Source organism: Cuculus canorus, chromosome 3, assembly GCF_017976375.1.
Source record: "Cuculus canorus isolate bCucCan1 chromosome 3, bCucCan1.pri, whole genome shotgun sequence".
Taxonomy (NCBI): domain Eukaryota; kingdom Metazoa; phylum Chordata; class Aves; order Cuculiformes; family Cuculidae; genus Cuculus; species Cuculus canorus.
Window position 1 is genome coordinate 13,985,874 of NC_071403.1, and position 8,914 is coordinate 13,994,787.

The 8,914-nt window shown below is 37.2% G+C and overlaps 1 protein-coding gene across 8 annotated transcripts in view; it reads left to right on the top strand.

Annotated features, from left to right (window-relative positions):
- Window positions 1-8,914, top strand: part of ADGRB3 (adhesion G protein-coupled receptor B3) — a 457,722-nt gene that overhangs the window by 307,802 nt on the left and 141,006 nt on the right. The window lies entirely within an intron of this gene.

An 8,914-nucleotide genomic window follows, 5' to 3' on the forward strand; every position in this document is an offset into this window, starting at 1 on the left:
AGAACTGGGAAGGTGAGAGCTTAAGGAATCTGGATCCTGCTCTGTGCAATCCCTGGCCTGCTTCCTTCCCTGCCCCTCAAACTCTTTCTGGGCTTTTATGCTCTAAGTTCACCTGCTTACTTGCAAAAGATACATACAAAATGAATATGCCACTTTTCTTTTGGATCTCATTCTATGGTTAATTGGTTGTTAATATTATGTGAGAATTTGTTGCATCCGTAAGCATCTTTAAGAGGAATTAAAATAACCTTTAAATAAAGGAATACAGAATGATTTACAATCCTAGTAATCAACATAAATACATTTAAAATGCCCTGTTTATTTATTTGGAGTCAACCAATCTAATTGGGTTCAATTTCCTAATAGAGGCATATGCCAGGAAAGATATACCCTTCATATATGCTGCAGTTAGTTTGGGCTAAAATTCAAATTCAAGCTCAAATTGACAGAGATCAGGAAGAAAAATAGGGGGGAGGGGCAGGGAGCAGATATGCATTTACAAATCTTTTTAACAGCATGGTCTCTGTTGAAACCAAAGGGTTTGAGGAGCACAAACTGTTCTAGTGGTATTGCCCTGCTTAGTTTTTGTTCTGTAGCCAAGGAAACTGTCAAGTAGTAAGACTTATTTAAGTACTTATCCTGCCCAGGATTTGTCTAAAGCATTTTTTTGTCCATGGTATGTATAGATTTCATCAGGCAGTACTAGTTCTGAGTTCCCAGCTGTTTGCAGGAGTGTTTCTCAAGCACGTTTCCAGCCTGTGTCCTGCATCGAGGCCAGATGTGGCCATGCACACACCATCTGCGCATTCTGCTTCTCACTGTGGAAGCCATGTGAATTCCAGAAAGGAGCCAAGATGCAACTAACAGGTCCCCAGTCTGGATCCCCCAGGCACCAGGGTGTGCAGAGACTCGCCTCCGCAACCAAGCATAGGTGCGGGTTCAGGCACTCGTGTACGGCAGCTCGGTGGGCTCTGGCACATTTGTGTACTGCAGCCTTCACCACTGCGGTTCTGCCTGGATTTCTAGGCTGAAATGTAATGTGCTCAATCTGTCTCAACATTTCCTTAGTAACTGCTGGGACCTTAAGTTTTCTAATCCTTCGTGCAGAGACTACTGAATGCCTAAATAACTGAAAGAATCCATGTCTTGAGCTCTTTATGTATTTTGAAAGCTGCAGAGCAGAGATTAGGTGGTGGTAATTTTTTTTTTTAGGTGTTGGGCACTACAGCAGCAGTTCCTAGTCCTAAATTCTGGTTTTGCCATATTTTAAAAAGATCAGCTGCTTTTAAGCTGAAATTTGCTATTTGCACATTCATTTAGTAATTTGCTTCCTTAATTTATTTTTTACTTACATATATGCCTTTTTTTAAAATATTACCTTCAGTGTGAAATATTATCTTTGAAATATACCTCACAAGATACATTTTTCAGAAATTTTCACTGGAGAAGTCCAATAGAACTCTTAGCACTGGTAGTTTTGCCCAGATTTAATGAGTTTTTGTTTAATATAAATTAAGAATGGGAATAGTTGAGTAATATAAAAGCCCATCTGGAAACAGATTCGGTTTGGTATTTTATAAATACCCTGATCCGTCTTTGTGCATAATTTTGCTGCTTTCTTATAAGCCTCATTGTGCTTTTGAAGGAGCATACTTTTTCCACACACAGGTAGTGAAAATTCATATATTGAGACTCTCTTCTGTTAGTTATAACTGAAGCAATACACACAGCAGTGAAAAGGAATTGAAAGGAATCTGTAGAATAACGTCACAGAGTTTCAGGTCTGCTGCTAACAATTCACGTCAACTTTTCTCAGTCCAAAAGTTCAGTGACTTCTGGTAGCCTAAGAGAAGGTCCAATAAATGTTCAACTTTCTTTCTTAGAAAGAAACCTGCATATTTTCTTTTCCTTTCTAAATATACTTCTACTGATCTTAAAATTTCCACAGACTAAATTATGGTCTCAGAAATACTTATGTTGTTGTTAACTTAAAGGTACATGAAAATGTAAGAAATAGAAAGGATTCAGTAATAGGTAGTCAAATACAATCCATATAATTTTTTGGAGTGACTTTTCAAGACAGGACCATCCAATTTAAGGATTAATAATTATTGCATTGGGGAAAATATTCAGCTATAGATTTGCAGTCTTAGTTCTCTAGGGATGCTACATAGATCTTCTGTGTCACTACAATACCTTTACTCCTTCCTCCTTTCAAAACTTTAATTTCAGTTATATTCCCATGGATCAAGGGAACCCACATGTAATTGTAATGGGCATGTAATTTTGTTTCAAATTATATTTGGCCTGTAACGAGTATAATCAAAACACACTTTATTCTTCAAGCAGTATAGCTAACATTTTAGGAAACTCTTAGGACTTGCTTTTAATTTGTATATCCAATCAAAGCAGGTTTGATGGCAGGTGCATGTATGAATGTTAAATGCAAAAATTCTCTATAGATGTAAAAGGGGCTGTTGTAATTTATTATTTTATCTCTGGTTACATAACTGAGTTTTAAATAGTCTGCAGATCTCTCCCTAGACATATAACTACCTGGCTTGCTAGACGATCATTTTAAGAAATTATACATCTAAATTAAATGATTTGTACTCCCAAATAGATGCACATAGATGGAAATAAAGTCATGTCACAAAGATGATTTCAGGCAAAAATTAGAAGTCAATTGCAAAGGATTGGCAATAAAGAGTTTTCTAAAATAAATTCCAAAGTTCCTTTGAAACCTTAAACCTCTTATAAATGTGTTACAAAGGCAAAGAGACATTTGCAGACACCTGTGGAAATGCAGTAAGCATAGTGAGATGGAAGTATCATGGAATCAGAATGTTTTGCATTGGAACTGACCTTAAATAAGTTCCACCCCCCTGCCATCAACAAGGACATATTCTGCTAGAGTAGGTTGCTCATAGCCTCATCCAGCCTGGGCTTGAACACCTCCAGGGATGGGACTTCCGTGACTTCTCTGATCAACCTGTTCCATTGCCTCACTATGTTCACAGTAAAATAATTCCCCTCATCATATCACTATAGTCCCTGGTAAATATCCCCTTCCCAGCTTTCCTCTACACTCCCTTCAAGTACTAGAAGACTGCTATAAGGTCTCCCTGGAGCCTTCTCTTCTCTTCTCTAGGCTACACAAGACCAAATCTCTCAGCCTGCCCTCATATGGGAGATGCTACAGACCTTTGTGGTCCTCCTCTAGACTCAGCCCAACAGATCCATGGTTTTCCTGTGCTGAAGACTCTACAATTAAATGTAGTACTCCAGATGAGGTCTCATGAGTAGAGTAGAGGGGAAGACTTGTCTTCCTTGACCTCCTCATCACGCTTCTTTTGCTGCAGCCTAGGATATGGTTGGCTTTCTGTGCTGCAAGTGCATATTGGCTCCTCCACCATCACCCCCAAGTCCTACTCTGCAGGGCTACTCTCAATGCGTTCCCTGTCCAGCCTGTATTTGTGCTTGGTATTACCCTGACCCAGGTGCAGGACCTTGCACTTAGCCTTGTTGAACTTCATGAGCTTTATGAGCTTTGCACAGGACAACCTCTCCAGCCTGTCCAAATCCTTCTGGATGGCATCCCTTCCCTCCAGCATGTCAACAATGTCACACGGCTTGTAATCATCAGCAAACTTGCTGAGAGTGACCTCAATCCCACTGTCCATGTCTCTGACAAAGATGTTAAACAATGTGGGTCCCGGTACTGACCTCTGAGGAATGCCACTCATTACCAGTCTCCACTTGGACATTTGAGCAGTTGACCACAACTCTTTGAGTGTGACTATCCAGCCAATTCCTTATCTACCAAGTCCATCAAATCCACGTCCCTCAAATTTAGAGACAAATCGAGTTAAACAATTTTACACAGTTTGGTGGCACAGTCAGGCTAGGAACAACTACACGGGACAGTAGAACTTACTAAGTTTATGGATTTTTGTTACAAGTGCTGCAGAGTGAAGTCTAACTTTGTTTCTGTTGAATAAGAGAGTTTGGTTGCCTTTCCTATCTACAGCTATAGTCAGCTTGGAAAACAGTGAGGCCAGGAACCTCTCACTTTGGCAAAACAAGATTCTGTACCTAAAGGTTTTCTTCTAGCTCATTATTTTTATTTGTGTATCAGATCATGCTTGGTCTCACACCCTAAAGAAGGAATCCGTCTGAGCCAGCTATTGATTCAAAGTCAGGCTCTCGAAATATATAAAGGTTAAGTTTATCTTTTAGAAACAATTGCATATTCTAATCTAATTTATGTAGACATTAGAACTGTGTGTACATAATGATGCACAAAATTAGATAGGAATATAAAATGTCAGCAAGTTTCAGTTTACCACGTTTGGAAGATGTGTACTCAGATTCATGTTGTATTATTTTAGCCTGTGTTCTGAGTGAATTGTCAGTGGTTGGGAGTGATTAGTAGAGGATTTTCTAAGAGGAAAAATGACATTAGAAAAGAGATAAAATTAATAACATCTAAAAAAACTGAAACAGCAAACACCTATTTGAAAACTTTATCACAGAAAATATAAATATAAATCAAAGCTGAAATTATCTTTCTCACTTTATAAAGTGGAGTAAATTTTAGAAAAAGAATAGCACTGTATGTATGAGTTACGCTGCTACAAGAACAGATGACTATAGGGAGTTCATTAACATTTTAGGTCGAATATTAAGCATTCCAGAAATTTTGAGCATAAAATCAGAGAATCATGTAAGTTGGCAGAAACCTCTGGAGGTCAAAGGAGTCAAATTAAAGCAGTTGCTCAGGTCCACATAGACTCAGGTTTTGAATGGCCTAGAAACAACATAGCCTTTCTGGGCAACTTGGCCTACTCGTATTCTGGAAAAGTGATCAAATGTGAGTGATTCTGTGGCAATTAAGAGTGACAGCATACTTTGCCTCAAGAGAGCGTTGATATATTTGTAAGCAGCACTATATGCCCATTGATTAGTGCTCAGAATATACCACCTGACCCTGCATCCCGTATATCTATGGAAGAGGACTCTCCAAAAGCTCTGTTCATGGAGATGTTAATGATAGACTCCAAATACAGGCAAGAATGCCATGCTGTCTTTGAGATCAAAAGAATCACTGACTTCAGTAAGCCTGCAGATGCTCGTTTCTAAAAAACATATAGACGGTGAATGTACTAGTTGGATAGAGAAAAATAAATGTGGCACAGATTTCCAGGAAAGAAAAGATTGATACTGACAACGATGATGCCGTAAATCTATCTGAATGGCTTGTAAAGCAATGAAATGAATATTCTGTCATTAATAGCTGGGATAAGAGAGCCATGAACAGTAGGCAGTGAGGCTTTAGAAGAATTGTATCTCATCAGTCAAACTTCATTGCTTGTTTTGATGCAATTACAAAATTAATGGGCAATGGGAATGAAGCAGATCATATATATTTGGATTTTAGTGAAGCATTTGATGTTACATCTTAGGAATTTTCAGGTTTAAAATTTGATTCAGTACTGCTTTCAATAAGATCATGATCATGCAGGCTCTAAACTGTTTAAATGAGTACAAAAAATAGAAATAATAAGCAGCAATATATTAAGAGAAGGAATTCAAAAGAGTCGGCATTTGTTAGCAAGAAATGGCAAGAGTTAGATTTGTTTAATGTCTGTATTAGTAAGCTGAAAGAAAAGGGAAGAGCACACTAAGGAACTATGAAAGTAGTATTAAATTGGAAGGAGTGTGCACATTATTAAAGAGAAAGATAAAAGTGCAATTTGAGAAGTTATAGATGTAAGACTGCAAAATACTATTTATCTTAGAAATATGAAAGCCTTGTCACCTTGAGGAAATAATCTGAAACGCTGGTATATTGGAAGTTACTGGTATTTGTAAGTTACAAGAAAGCAGATAAATTCAGAAGATACCATTATGTATTACCATTGGTACATACAAAATTGATTTTACGGGCCAGTAACAATAGTTTCTCCATATGTGCATGAAAACAGGTTTTGATTCAGGTGATGGAACTAGGCTGGAAGAAATATTCCAAAACTACATGAATTCGTAGGAAAGGGTAAATAAGGAGACTAAGAGGAATGATGTGCAAGCAGTGACTAAAATGGGACAGAGTTCAGCTAGTTCACTGAAAAGTCTTAAAATGAAAAGATGATAGAACATACTCAAGACAAAGTTGCCATATTTTATGTATTTTCCACTGATGAGAGCATCGCTTGAAGAGACATTGGATCCCTTGACTGGGCATTGCCTAAGACATTTCACAATTATAGAGTCTGTTCATTTGTTGTTCTTAGAAAACATGGGAAAACAAAGGCAGATGCAGGAAGAGCGGTTTTGAATCAAGTGCCAACCTTGTACTTTTACAGCTGAAAAAAAAAAAAAAAGTGAAATAAAAATTAAAAAAAAAAAAAAAAGGCAAAGGCAAATGTTCCATTACAGCAAGTGGAACTGTAATATAGTAACTGTAAATCTGTAAATATAGTTACTTCAGGGTCCCTAGGAATGGTTCTTTCTAAAATGTTACCTCAGAGTCTTAATTGTGTGTCTGCTCTTCCTTTTTTCAAGAATCTGTAAATTTCACACTATCTGCCACACCTTAGAAGATATTTTAGCTATATACGCCCAAATGCTGCTGGGCAATAATTGATCATCCTTCTCTTCAGAGACTCTCCTGACACCATAATTACTAGGACAAAGCAAACAGTCACATTTCTGCCAGCTAACCTGCCCCATTCTCATAAAGAAACTTTGCATATAATAAGCTGCAAATAAATAAAAATGAAACAACCTCCATCCATCAAAATGATGAACCTATTCTCACCTGCATTTTCTACAGTTCTTCTGTGCAACTGACTCAGAAGCGTGTGTTACCTTCAGCCAGTTACTTATAATATTGCCTCTCCCCTGTAAGCACGATTAATATTCTGAAATTTAGTTTGTGGATAATACCAGGAGGGGGCCCTTGGAAACTTTTCCAGTTCCCATTTTGGTATCTATAGTAACACTCAAAATCTTGTTGTAGGCAAAAGGGAACAAACAAAATTGTTTTGTTAGTCTAAATGAAATCTTAACAGGCTAATCAAAAGACAAGTATCTATTGTTGCTACCAAGACTCACAAACCAAATTATTACAGAAAAACTTCATTAATAATACAGATAAAATTGTTATACAAAAGCTTTCTACTATCTCCCCTTTTTCTCTGGTGTTGCACTCCCTGTACAATACTCGTCTGGGTCCTATGCTGATGATGTCAGTCTTCCCCACGCAGAATGAAGGGATGAGGATACGGTGAGATTTTTGCATCGTGGGGCACCAAAAGGAAAAGTGCAATGCTCAGGCTGGGGGTTACTGCCTCCTTGGTTTTGAGTATGCTTTATTTTATTTTTATATGTGTTCTAATACAGTCTGCTCTCATGCCCTTTCTTTACTTCGTTTCCCAATCAATCAGTTTTCTGTTAGCTCCACAGCTGTTTTTACTTGATTTACAAGGCCACAAGCATGTTGTGACTACTGACTGGCTCTGATTTGTTGTGACTGTGATTTGTGGTTGTATTATCTGCTGTTTGTGTTTCTTGTGTGGGACCTCTAGTATTGTCCTGCGTCTGCAGTCTCCCACATTGTGTTTCAATTTGCAAGTAGGAAGTTCGGTTCACACACAGAAACTACTTGTTTTTACTGTAAACTAAAGTTAAACAAAAACACATTTAGGCTGCTCTGTAACTGTCATCACAACTGAAACAAATCAGTATGGGGAGACAACACTATCACAGCAACACAAACCTTGTGGCCTTTACTAGTAATGGCATATTTAGTGAAAAATATCATCACAAAATACTATGCCTTCCGTATTTCAGCCTAACGCACTGCAGCCCAGATTACCAGGCGGATATTGCTTGTTTGCTCTGCCTGACAAACTAAATGACAGCACTACTTGGAAGGCCTTCTTTGCTTTGCATAAGATGTAGTAACTGATGTTATGTTGTCACTAAGTTCCATAGGTATAGCTACTTTATGAAAAAAAAAAGTGCTTTGTAAAAGTGTTTCATGAACTCTACATCATAAAGAACAGTAAAATGCCACTTTATTAAGGAAAAGACACTAAAGGCAAAAGAAAAATTGAAACATTACTGGACTGTGAGTGTTGAGACGTTTCTATCCATCTGATTCAGTCAGTCTACTGCTAATATCTGAAAGGGAAACAACTTTCATGAACTCTGAAGACAACCATGTTTTCTCATCTGACACTCCTAAGTATCATTTATGATTTGATACTTCATAAGACCTGGCTCTTTACCTCTTTCTTTCAGTTATATGTACTATCTACTGGACTAGTAGATTCTTCAAATATAAATTGTGAGTTTCAAAACTGAGAGGGAAAGATAAATAACCTGTATACCATCTTGTTCTTGTCCATTATACATCTGTAAAATTTGGTTATATTAATTATCTTTTAATTACCAGCTCCAAAATGGTCAAAAAGAGTATTTCAAAAGTGTACTTCTGTGGTTTTCTCTTTTAACACTATATTCCTATTGTTGTTCTTGTTAGTCTTGTAAATTACTGAAATGCAGTTGCAAGTGGTAATAGCTAGGAATAATTTGATGTATAAGTGCAAGTGATCATTGTCATCTCTTCACAAGACAATGGATAGTAAACAGATGTTGTTCCATGTAAATTTTATGTAAAGAAAAATATTCTGCTTTTCATTTTAAGTTAAAAAAAATTAAAACATTTTTTCAAAGGTAGTAATTTTCCTTGTCATATTTATATGGCCAAGGGAAGCTCATTGGTGAAAATCGTTAAAGTGAACAAACTGCAACCAAAAAGAAGAAAAACGTGTAAATACCATGTTGTAATGAAGGACCCCTAAGAATGATAATTTCTTCCTAATATGCACTAATTTTTCTTCCTCCA